The following is a 13,133-nucleotide window of genomic DNA, read 5'->3' on the forward strand; positions in this document are numbered from 1 at the left end:
ATGATTTCAGAATTATGACTGAGGAAAAGAAATCTAAGAAAATTTGGATGGTTAATTAACCTCCTGATAAGAAAGGAGGCAGCTTAAAAACATGAAGCTCTACCTTAAGGAATGAACTTTTTTTTCTCTTTGCTTGTAGAACAATAGATTTCTACAAACAAATTTTAGCAGGCACTTAATATTTCTACTTCTAGGCAAATCCTGATGTCTGTTCTTTGGCTTTCTTTTTAGAAAACACCTTTCTTGCTATGAGAAAGTGTAATACCAAGGGTGCACTTGAAACTCCCTGAACAGGAAGCCCATTAACGGGGTTAAAATATTTATTAATTGGTTCCCATAATTGGACCATCTATCAGAAGAAGATTAAAAGCTATGTGAAAAGAAGCATTCCATTTGTTAATTGGAAAATACTTTTCTATCTTCTTAGTTCCTTAAGTCTCTGATATTTCCAAAGACTATATGTTTTTTCTGGAAGTGGTGATATTTTTTTCAGGAAGTACCTGCCACTTCCACCTAGGAGGAGGCATGTACCATGGAGACATGCTGTTAGAGAAATAGTACAACATGTTCTCATTCTGTATTGGAGGTTTTTAAACAAAAATCCACATTCTGAATGGATCATATGCAGCTAATTTCCAGAGAAACCAGTGAGATTCAGGTGCTTAAATACTAATTAAAGATAGGATCCATGAGTCTATCTCCCAAATATGGAAACAAAAGACAAATATTTTAGTGCTTGTGAATTATACTTAAAGCACCGTAAAAGATCATTTGCCTACTGGCTGCCAGGTTTTAGGTATTCACATACTAAAACTGCTTTTGTAGCAACCACCTCAGGGTTTTCTTAGTCCAGTTCTTGAAATACCAGTGGGATGAAGGATTCGCTGTTCTTCTGGACAGATGCTTAGGTGTTGTAATATCCCATATTATTTTAGTAGAGAACTGCTTCAGAGCACATCTGGCATCACTGGTACGTTGTTGTTAGATCAGTCATGATCAACAGGTTCTTTTGCTGGAATAAGCTTCTATGCTCAGGGATCAACAGGAAAAAACCCATTCCCTAATAAGAAAATGGTACTCCCAAAGTATTTGATGATCTCTGAAATCAGTGCGGACCCAAAATGTTCCACTCTCTATTTTGTCTTGGACTGAAGCTGTCAAGTTCTCTGCCCAGGCTGAATTTACATCTTCCTGCAGTTTACACCTTGTAAAAATCATTGAGGCTGTAACTATCAACTTGAGGGAAATAAAACCTGGAGCATGGCAACTAATCAGACCAGAGCCAGGATATTTCAAGTAACAATTCATGTAAACTTGGTATTGAAAGAGCTGAGTAGAAACCTTCTATACTCATGGCTTCTATTCAGCAGACTTTAACCCTGTTGCAAGGGTTCCTTGTACCTCGCCAATATCAGCAGATAGCATTTTTCTAAAGACAGTGTAACAGTCCATGCTCAGTCCATGAGAAGGATTTGAACCTAGGATTTTAAGTGGCTAAGAGCACTAACCTTGAATAAACCTTGACTCATAGCAGCTCTTCAGAGGATATTGTATAGACCGACCAAACCCTGGTGCATCTACAATCATTTCTAGAAATCCCAAAAATCATGTGTTGGACATCTGAGTATTGTGAATTGGTACTTCTTCTGCTTCTGCAGATCATCCTCACAGGACTGGTGGCACTTTCATCAGCTGGACAGTACAAAAAAAATGTAGATTTCAGAGTCAGCACTCACAGGTAGCTTAACAACAAGACTCAAGCAACAGTTTTCTTGTTTGTTATAATTAGTGCACCAATCCTGAGCCAATTAAAACTTATCTATAAGCAGTACATCCTCTGCAATGGGAAGTGTCAAAAAAAGTGCTTCTTGATAGTAATTTTCAAGTCAAAAAAACCTGTAGTGAGGCACTGTCTAAGAGCTGTTTCAAATTCCTAAAAAATTAGAGTTTGAAAGATGGAAGGTGGTCCTGGAGTAAGGTAAAAATGTGACTATTGTTTTATAGCATAAACAAATGTCTCTCCATAAACAGTACTTTGGGAGAATCAAATCAGGATTATGTAGCTTCATTGCACATGGCGAAGTGCTCCAAGCAGACCAGGGAGCTGGCTGGAAAAGAAAAGAACTTGGCAAGCACTGTGCAGGATATCTGGAGCCAGGGATACTTATCATGATCACATAATTGAAGGTCTAAAAAGTATCTACATGCAAATGGAAAATTAAATTACAAATCAATCCTTAAAAAAGATGTTTCCAGGAATTTTGAGAATTGCAGATATATTGTTGCCCCAATATTTATTATCATTATTTGTAACAAATAAAATCTTCAATTGTAAAAAAAAGAGTATTTTTTAAAAATGGAGTTTTACTGCTTTCTTGATATTCATCTCAGATACTGTACTGATTTTCTAAAAGTGCATACAAAATTTCCAGAGGAAGAGGTCTCACAGGTATCCAAAAAAGTGAAGCAGGCATAAGAAACATAGAGATGTAAAGAACTTGGCTTACTATTGTAATTCCCACAGTTCTGTGTGTTAGTTTGCAACATATAGATTCAGTCTCTGTAAGTGATAGCTTAAGATCTAAACTGTATGTTCAATTAGCAAGAAGTGCTGGAATAACAAGAAATGGCATTAGGTTAATCTCATTTATCCCAGTTTCTTTTCCACATTATGTACTGTTAAGCAAAGGTTAGTTCAGAGAATGGTTCTTACAATATCATCAGTTTCCTACACTGGATTTAGATTTAAAATTAATGAAGTTTCCAGCTCTGAAAGGTAACAAAGAAAAACTGTGAAACAGAAACCTGGCAGCTTCCTCACGCAAAAAAAAATGGAGGATGGGGTGGCAAATAAGAAGAACCAAAAATTTCTTTATAATTACATCCATTTCTTTTTAAACCAATTGGATGACATTTCAGATCTTGCTTAAGTTGCATTTTGAGCACCACAAGATTGCTGCTGCTTCCCAAAAGAGGTTACTTTGGATGAGTTAAAATTAATGGCTGAGGGTACACATGGAGAGTCTTGAAGCCCAGAGTAGGAACAGTAACAGAAAGTCCTGCAGTTTGCAGTGCATCAAGGAGTTATTCACTGCCTCCGAAGGGAGGGAAGTTATGGAAGTCTGAAAAATCTAGGAAAAAAGACAGAAAAACAAGGCCATAGTTCCAAAGCATGATAACTGCAGGTAAAGCCTGAAGTCATTGCTCTATGATTAAGCCTGCTGCCACTCGCTCTGCCTTTCCCTGTGCATTAACTATGACACAGTCCCTGTTCAGAATTTACACCCTTTCTTTTCTCTGTTCTCCTGGAGATAAAAGCCTAATGACATTAATGAGATCATAAGGCATTTATTATGCCATAAACCACTGAAACCAGCTTTGAATATTTGAAATTGCTTTTTATTTGCAGACACTTTATTAGAACGTTAGCAACTGGCCTGGTAATTTTATTGTCACAATTACTTGCCCCTGTTTTGGCTTGCGGTGAGGTTTTTTACATCTATTTCATTTTGCATCACAGTTTTTTGGATTTGGTTGTTGGTTTTGTTTGGGTTTTTTCAGATGACCTAGAGGAATAAGGAGAAGATGCTCTTGATATGAGCTGGATGACTCTGAAGCTATGACAGAAGAAAATTTTGGAAAAAAATAGAACCCATAGCAAAAAACTTAATCCCACTGTAGCTACTCTGATTGTTCCTTATGCTACCTGAATATGACACTGAGGTACTGAGGATAAGTTACAGGGATGAACATGAATTTTCTTACGTTATTTGCCTTGTGATTGTTCTACAAACACCAGTTTCTATCAAAGAAGTGGATTTATCCCGTTTGTCATTATCTGTTATTTAAGCATATGCTTATTCAAGTACTTGAGTGCTCTGCTGAATGAGGTAACAAGAGCAGGATATCTATGCATATGCCTTAACTGGCAAAAATAACAAGCAAGAGTTAACTATCATCCTTACTCCTATACGTATAAAACCATTGGGAATACGTGACTTCACAATTTAGGATTTACTACAGCTGGAAACCCGCCCCAAATGCTGCAGTGGAACTTGACATTTCTAAGAGCACATAGCCAATCCTGCATTCATCTCAATCGACCAAAAAAAAATACAACTTAAGCCAACTAATTATCCAGAGCTGCCTTACATGACCTGTGTCTCAGAATAATTGAAATAATTTCAAATTTAAAAAAAAAAAGATATTTCACTTAGGTTTGGGATACATGACATTGTAAAATAATCTAATGATTATAAAGTAATTCATGTTATTAAACTATTGCTTTCACTCTAACAAATCTTAACTATCTTGCCTTTCCTCAAAGTATCATGGATTTCCAATTTGAAGTCAGACAGAGAAAACATTTCATAGGATAATATGAAATTACTTAATTTGGATTTACTTCACAATACGTTTTTTAGTCCTGAAAATGTAAAGTTCCACACACAATTTTAATTCCTTTGTGCCTGTTCACTTTAAGATAGATATCTATCTGTTCCACGCATACTTCTACGAGTAGATAAATTTACTATACTGCTCCACAGAAGGAACTAGAGGGTATGTCTTTGCAGGTGCAGTTGCTCAATAAGAGGAAAGCATGACTTTGCAAACAAAGAATTTTGTTGGCTTTTTTAAAATTGTTTTTCATACTCTTGAAATGACACCGTGCTATTGAATCTCCTAAGCTCCAGTGCCATATATCAATAAGCATCCTAGAAACTAAGGGGCAGAGAAAGCCTGTCAGTCATCCTGCCTCTTACTGCCATAACGTAAACAGATGACTTACAGAAGGGCCCATTTCAAGAGGGAAATCACTGCATCCAGGACAACAGAAACATATTTGCAAGTCATTCTGGGAATGCAAGTCGTACAGCATCAACATCTTGAGTGCAATAAATAATGTCTCTGTAAAACCCACTGTGATCTAACTATGCTTTCTAGACATTGCGACAAGACTATCAAGGAGCTATTAAACATTTCAAGGCTGTGAGCCCTGAGCCTTCCCTAGTAGTAAAGCACGGCACTTAAAGGAATGCAGGCTGCATGCCTAGAATATTCATCTGTGTTTTCCCAGCTTTGTGAAACAATACATCATGCCACAACGCTTTTGTGTTAAATTAGGGGACAGTGATGATTTTAATAGTGATTGCTGCTAGAAGGACTGCACCTAATAGATCAGCCATGCAAAAAGCAGGTGAAATTTTGAGTCCAAGAAGGCACGTTTTATGGAGCCTAAATTTTTATTACAGACAAATGAAAGCTGCCATACCATTTAGATTTACAAATACAATTTTTCTTTGTGTAATTAAAGCACAACTTTCTAATTATAAGACTAAAAAATCTGGCATACGAGTTTTTTCCAAATACATTAACAATGCAGTAACAACCATGGTACATAGTGACAGGCAGAATTTGATTACTGGAATCAGCTATTATACCCAAAGCCTGCCTCCCTGAAACTTTATTTCAGGAACTGAAGCATCATTTCCCAAGTACTATAATTTTATGGTGCAATAAACATTCCAATTGTAAATATGAGATTTTGGAAAAAGCCTTTTAAAATGTTGCTTAAAACATTTACTTTTTTCACATTTAATGTCTTCTTGGTTTTTTTTTTCCCAAATCACAGTTAAAGCAAAGGTCAGTAAATTCAGCTCCTGTGTAGCTATATCACTGCACTTCTCTCATGAGTAATAATAAGGAGTAAAGCAAAAAACCGAAACCAATTGTAAAGAGATCCTAGGACTTGCCACTTGTTTATGTCTGCTGTTATCCAAGACCTACCAAATTTTCAGGTTTATAGGAGTTATTATCTGGAGTAATTAAAAGTAGTTTGACTAAAGATCCAGATTATAGAGACTAGTAGAATCTATGTCTTAATAGTGCCAATATTCCACGGAGACTATTGCTCACCACTCAGTAAATTATGCCTGTTGAAATGCCTTTTTCTTCCTGGCCATGTAGCTTTTGGATATGCATTAGTTAACTTATTTCTGATCCTGTAGATATTCCAGATCAGGATACACCACCTGATATTTGTTATCGAACTACTCAACATAATGGAGCCTTAATTCTAGGTAAGGATCTGGATGATATAAATGCTAAAACAGAAATTAGTGTAAAACTTGAGTAGCTTTAAGAGGTCAACCTTGTCTTGCTGATTGCTTGAGTAAGAGTGTGCTTGGATCTAGCTGAAGAGTTCATTTCCATGCCTCCCTTGATTTTCCTCTACATCTGTTCAAGGACTGAGGAAGAGAGAAGGTGCATCAGAAATCAATGTCAGTGTTTCAGTCTGTACCTCAAAGGTAGCCACCTGCAGCGAGAAATTATAGATGTGACCACAACAGAAACTGGGGGGCTTTTGCCAACCACAGTTACAAATCCCACACATCCTCTGCACAGTTTATGCCTTGCTGGTACATAAAGCATTGCGCTGTATGACCCAAATTCATCAAGTGGCTCAGCCCCTCTATGACAAGAGCTGAACAGAGAGCGGTGGTCATATGGAGATATGGTGATAGCACCTTTTACACCAAGCAGATACCCTTTCAAGATTTTGAAAGTGCCAGATCAGTTCATTTGGTGTCAAAGTTTTCTGAGACACCAATTTATATACACACTTTGTGCAGCATTCACACATAAATACAACATCTTCAATGATTCTCTGCTCAGACAATGCAGAAAGCACATGAACTTGTGGTGGAGAAGTGCCACAATCCCTTCTTATTCCTTAAAATTCACAGAGGGGAAAAAAAAAGTGATGTAGGTGATGGCTGAAATCCAGCTGAATAGCTGGAATACACTGCACAAGAGCTTGTGCAGTGTGCTGGTCCCAACCACACAGAAACATGCTTATTCTAAATTCTGCTAAAATTAATAGAAGCCCCCAAAAGCAAGCAGTTAAGAGGAGAATGTGAAAGAGATGTGTCCAAAAGTCTGGCCACTTTAGAAAAGAAAAATATTGTAAAATCTACACAAAGCAAATTACATGTGGAGCTGATAAATGCAAACATCACGGACACTCAAGGAGCTAGTACACGCATTTTATGGTAATCAGCACGATGAATTACACTGACTGACTGCCCTTTTTTCATGCTACTACTAAAGTGTGATTGAAAATCAAGTTTTGTCTTTGCAGTCTTAGGGCCATTCAAGGCCACCTGGTGACATCAAGCTCTTTTACCATTACAGACATACAGCCCGTAAATTCAGAGACACATGAAAAGTGCTGAAACAGACAAGGTGTATCTGCCAGTTCTGCAAAGGAGAGATGGTCAAATCATAATGATGCACTTCACATAAATTCCAGTGCTTTGATGGCTATGCTATAGAAAGCTCACCAAAAGAGATTGAAAGATTAGAGAGAGGAGTCAAAGGCAAATTTTGAAGTCTTTCACATGTGTTGCAGCTAGTCTGTATTTCAGTTTAAATTGACAGTGTTCAGCCCAGTGGGATCAGAACACTGTGACCAATCATGGTACTGTGATGAGAGCATAAACCTCACTGAGCCTCATCCAGCTAACAATAAAGGCTTAATATTAGTTTTTTGCTGTAGGTCTCCTCAGACTCACCCTTGTACAGCTCAGCACTGTAACTGCAGGCCCAGACATCTTCATTCCGTCATCAACCAAATCAGAAATCTCAGCTCCGAGTCTTTTTGGACCACAGACTCTGAGCTCAACATCCAAATCCAAATTCAGTCAATTGAACTGGTTTTGGTTTGGGTGTTTGTTTTCAGGTGTTTTGCTTTTTGGGGTTTTTTTGTTGGTTCCTTGGTTGATTTTGGTGTTTGGCATTGTTTGGTTGGTTTTGGGGTTTGTTTGTGGTTTGTTTTTTTTTCCCTAGAAGAAGATTAAAGCTGGAAAATATTCCTCAGAAATATGTCTGGGGGAAGATTTTGAGTCCATCTGAATTTTACAGACACAAGAGTTTTTCAAAGCCAGCAACATCTGTCACAAAACAGGGTGCCATTACTTTTTCACTTATGCAAACTCCCTTGAACGGGACAGTCCATAAAGCAAACATCTCCTGCCCCAACAGGATGCGAAGCCCCGAGATTTCTTTTCAGACTCCCCAGGGAGTTCATGGAGAGCAGTGATGCCATTTTCCTGCCTGACTGACCGGTAAGTCACCAGAGACCACCAGATTCATAGCAGTGCCTGGATCTTAGCCTCCCCTGCCCCTAAGCAACATCCTAGCCATCCAGTGATCAGTTTTCCAATATGAGTCTTGCTTGATTTTTCCTAGTTGAAATCTGTTCATGGACAGGTGCAACACAATCCTCCTCCTTCCACCATCAGTGCCCTACCACCTTGGCAGATGATTCAAACCTTTTCTCTTCCTTTTTGCAGAATGGTTTCACTGGGAAATACTGTTACTTTCCCCTTCCTGCCCAGATGTCTGGATTAGTATCCCCAGGGCTCTTGACTTTTGTGGGACCTGTTTTAAGTCCTTGGTCTAAACCAGAACTCAAACCTGAGTGACCGTGAGAGGTAGAGGGCCACCAGAACAATGCAGCACTGCCATCCCCAACACTGATGTGCTATATTGATATTAACCCCTGTGCCACTCACCCACAGGGCCACCTGAATCCTACAATTAAAGGGACACCTAGTTTAAGACTCCCAGAAAACTAATATTTGCTAATAAATATTATCTAATGATGGTAATACCAGGACCTTGGCACAGCTACCAGAGAAATGAATGCTCACAGATTGAGGTAGCTGTTGAGAGAAGGGGTTTGAGATACTCTGTGGTGCCTAAGTATGGTTCTAAAAGCAGCAACTAGGTGCCTGTTTGTGGACTGAGTTCTCAAAGCACTGATTCAATTGAAGCATTTAGTTTTGCAGTGTAAGAGTAGACTCATCCAGCACAGTGCCCCAGAAGACAACTCAAGCCATCACACACCCAGATTTGGGTATGCACTGTCTAAGCTCTTTGCAGAATCAGGACCAAGAGAAATAACTATTGCTGACAATTAAAAAAAATGTTCAGAAGCAAGTACAAAGCCATTATTAACACTGAAAAGGAAAACCTATCTAAAGAAAAAAAAAAACCCAAAAAACAAACCACCCACCCTTAGGTCATTAAAGAATGTAACTGGATAATAGTTTTGGAAAAAAAATACAGAAAATTCCCTTCTCTGGGTGATTAGTGGTACAGATTGTTGTCCATTTGCTGGTTTTACTTGAACCTAATTTCTCAGCTCAATTGCCACAATATCATGTTATAAGAATCTTCGTGAAGGCCACTTTTTTCACATTTAGCAATATTTCTGCCCTTGCACATACAAGGAGTTGCAGTTACTGGTAAATCTGTTATCTTTATTCCTGGTTTGAATTAATTATTGGTTATTAGTTGTTGAGGTACATTCATTTTTATTGTTTCTCCTGCAAATGTTATTTTTTCTGAAACATCCTTACCCAGGGAAAAAAACAAAGAAACAAAGACACAAACAAACCCCCAAAAAAGCAACCAACACAGTAAAGGCTGGACAGTGGAAAACTGTATTTTTAGGAGATTTTGGGTAGGAAAAAGCAGACCCAGATTCAGAGGTGACTAATCACCATCCAAACGCTCTTGTAGCCCTTTGTCTGTGTCTAAAGCGTGCAACAGACAGTGGTTGTTTGATAGCTGATCATAAAGATTCCTATTTTTCCAGATGAGCTGTAAAACTGTTTTAATGTATTCTCTTGGTTTGCTCATCCAGCCAGTTACTCTTATTGCCTCTGTGGAAGGAAACTAGTTTATCTGAGAGTACAGATGTAGTCATTCACAGAGAAGGCAAACCAGAAAATAATTGCTTGCCAGTGTGCTTTCTTTTGTTTGTTCTCTTTCAGAGCATTCTTCTGAGTTTATAGATGCGATCATGAGTCATTGTTAGGACTATATTAAAAAAATCCAGCGCTGCTTCTCCCACATAATCACCAATACTCCCCACTTATCACTGGGTAGTTTATGGGTTGGTTTGGTGGTTTTTAAGACCCAAGTTATTCCAAACTCACCCTTTACTCTTATTTGTTCACACAACCTGAACTTAGTGCTCTAGCAGGCAACCCAGTGATGCGTGCCAGCATTGTAAATGTGAAACTTATCTTTTCTTATCTGCTTTACAGCTCTCTTTTCTATTACCTACTAGGATAGGGACAACTGTTGCAATACAATTAAGACTCCTACTAATCAGTTTGTTCATCCAAGCTATCTGCTACCATCATACACAGGCAATATAAACAGGCAATTACCATGGAGAACATTTGCTAAACAAAGCTATAATTAATAATATAAGAAACTGAGTTCCCAACTACTTAAATACAGTAGTTATTAATTATCATGTGGCCCCAAGCTATTTGTGCAGAGTATATAATTTACAGTTCCATGTGATCTCAGCTGTATTCCCTGAAGCCTCCAAAGCTATCTTTTGCATAACTTTAAACCCCAGTATGTTGGTTCTGAAAGTTTCTTCTGGCTTCTGCTCCAACTCTCTCCATCACAATGCCAAGAAATGCAATCTTGTATTTATGTGGAAGAAATTACAACTTTTAAACACCAGTATATAGCAAATGCCAGAATTATGGCATGCAACTGAATTAGATCTGGCTTGCAGACCTATTTTTGTCACCTGTCATACACAATAAGCACCCAGCTGTACAACAAAAAATTTAGGGGTAGCCAGCACTGTGTCACATATTGTTTGTTTTAAAAATTATTAACAAATTATAACAAAAATTATTAATCTTTTTTCATCACTGGATAGATTTACCACACAGTTTCCAAAGTACTATGTAATTTAAACTCTTATTACACACAGTACCACTTCTTTGGAAAATTAGATATTCTATATAATGTAAAACCAGATATCTTTCTTGTTAGAGGTCACAGCTTCATCACTGATCCACAGACCATGCGATGACGTCAACGTTTATGTGTTCACCCTGAGAGGGGAACCACGTAACACTAGGCTGCTGGTAATGCCAGGCACACTACCTTTTTACAACAGCGCAGTCCACAGCTCCAAGATTATCACTTGCTTCCACACCTTCATTTCTCACCATACTTCTTTCAAATGATTCCAAGAAGTCATAAGCCTTCTTCTGGAGGCTTACCAACTTTAGGAGCCAGACTACCGACAAGGTTGCATGTTTTCTGTGACACAGACCAGACATTTTCAGAACAGCCCTGTTCATATTTGCCTGGTGACATAAGACACTGTAAGGAACTCTGGTGTAGAAGGGAAAACCACCACATCCACACAGGCCAGCCCCACTGGCATTACTCACCTCTTTCAGCCAGCATACCCGAGGTCTCTTTCCATCCCCTCACTTCCCCAGGCTACAAAGCTTCTACTGCAAATAGGAGCTTTCAGTTTTCAAACAGTATTTATTTTGATTTTACATCTTTTGACTGCCTTGTCAGCCATTCCTTGATAGACAACACTGAGAGGGTGATGCAGTTTACCTCCAGCTAACTCTATTTCTCTGTGTTTAGCAATTCAGTTATATTATCCAGACTTGGCTACCTATTCCACACCCACATCTCACTTCTCTGTCCCACTAAACATATCAAATCACAGTATTAGCTTGGCCCAGTTAAAAAATGGTCAGTGAAAAAACTGAATTACTGAATTTTTTTGAAAGATCACCGTTCTCTGCAAGTGCCTTAATAAGTAACTTAAAAAAGCACTATTTCTATGAAATGCTGCATTAGTGTGTTATCTGCTACCTCATAATGTTCCCCATGTAATTTTATTTTCCTGTGATTAATCTCTAAAGATGAGTTAAGTTGGTAATAAGCATGGCAATTGCCGTAAACCATAAAATGACTTCTTTATGTAGCAGACTCCTGCTGTTGACCTTGTCAATTGTACATGAAAACTAAAGGCAAACTCCATCCCAAAATAAATACACGTGAGTTCAAATTCTAGTCCTTGGGAATGCATGTATTTAAGTAAAAGTTGTAACAGGATCTTTCGCCTCTGTGGCACACCACAAATGGCAGAATTGAAACTGTCTGCGTGTAACAATGGCAACAGTGACCAGGTGCTCACTGCAAGCATGGTCTGAGCTTGTAACTGGATGCTGATAACTGTAAGGTGGCATATTTGGGCTTATATTGGGGGGTTTTGTGGGTTAAATTATGTGTTTTTAGGGATTGAGTAGAAAAACTAAACAAAAAAGGCAAAAAAGAGGAAAAATTAAACCCTGATATTTTTGCATATTTTTAATAACTTTGACTTTTTCCCAATAATTAAATCTAAATCCCTTACAAAGGAGAAAGGTGAAGGCATTACAAACCCCAAAATTGTCAACAAAAGCTAAATTTGTAATAATACCTCCTATCGCATCTGGAAAACACTTGTTGGCAAAGCATTCCTTGTTCAAGAGACTCATCCTCCCAACAACTGAAGACTGGGGTGGAAATGACTAAATCTAGCGTCTCTGCTCCCAACAGATGTCTAGTCCTTTGCCACCACCTCCTGCCCTGTGAGGGTCAGAGCCAGCACCAAGATGGCTCTATCCCAAGTTTCTGTGACACCCCTACTTGCACTAGGGAACACCATTAGACATGAGTGGCAATGACAGCATCGATGGATATGAGGTTAGGTATGGTAGGAGGTGCTTTCCCAAAAGGAGCTCTACAAAACAATGAGAAAATAATCTGGCAGGTAAGGTATAAAGACTTGATTATAACTCAGACAGCCCAGTACAATCTGAAACCATAGGAAAATGGAAAATTTGGGAAATCTGGAATTGTGCAGATGGAAAATATATTATGTCATGATCAGGCATCTGTCAGCATGCTGGGTTTTTTCTGTAGCCATGTGTGCAAATAATGTAATACAGTAGATTTGGAACAATCATGATGGAGACTAACCCTTGAAGGAGGGAGTATCTGCCACTAGCTGCTCGCAGTCTGTTGCTGGTGGCATTCAAGTTAGGTAAAGATAGCACACACTAACATGCAGAATTAGAGAGACCTTTTCTTTGTTAATGGAGGAAAAAAGTGGCTTGGACATTAAGTGTGTAGAATGCAATCAAACCACACAGGAGCTGCCACTCTGAATTGGGTCCATACTTCCTCTTGATGAAGACACTGAATATCCAGTACACACTGAATATCCAGTACACTGCTGC

The sequence above is a fragment of the Gallinula chloropus genome (assembly GCF_964237585.1).
Source record: "Gallinula chloropus genome assembly, chromosome: 3".
In the NCBI taxonomy this organism is placed as follows: domain Eukaryota; kingdom Metazoa; phylum Chordata; class Aves; order Gruiformes; family Rallidae; genus Gallinula; species Gallinula chloropus.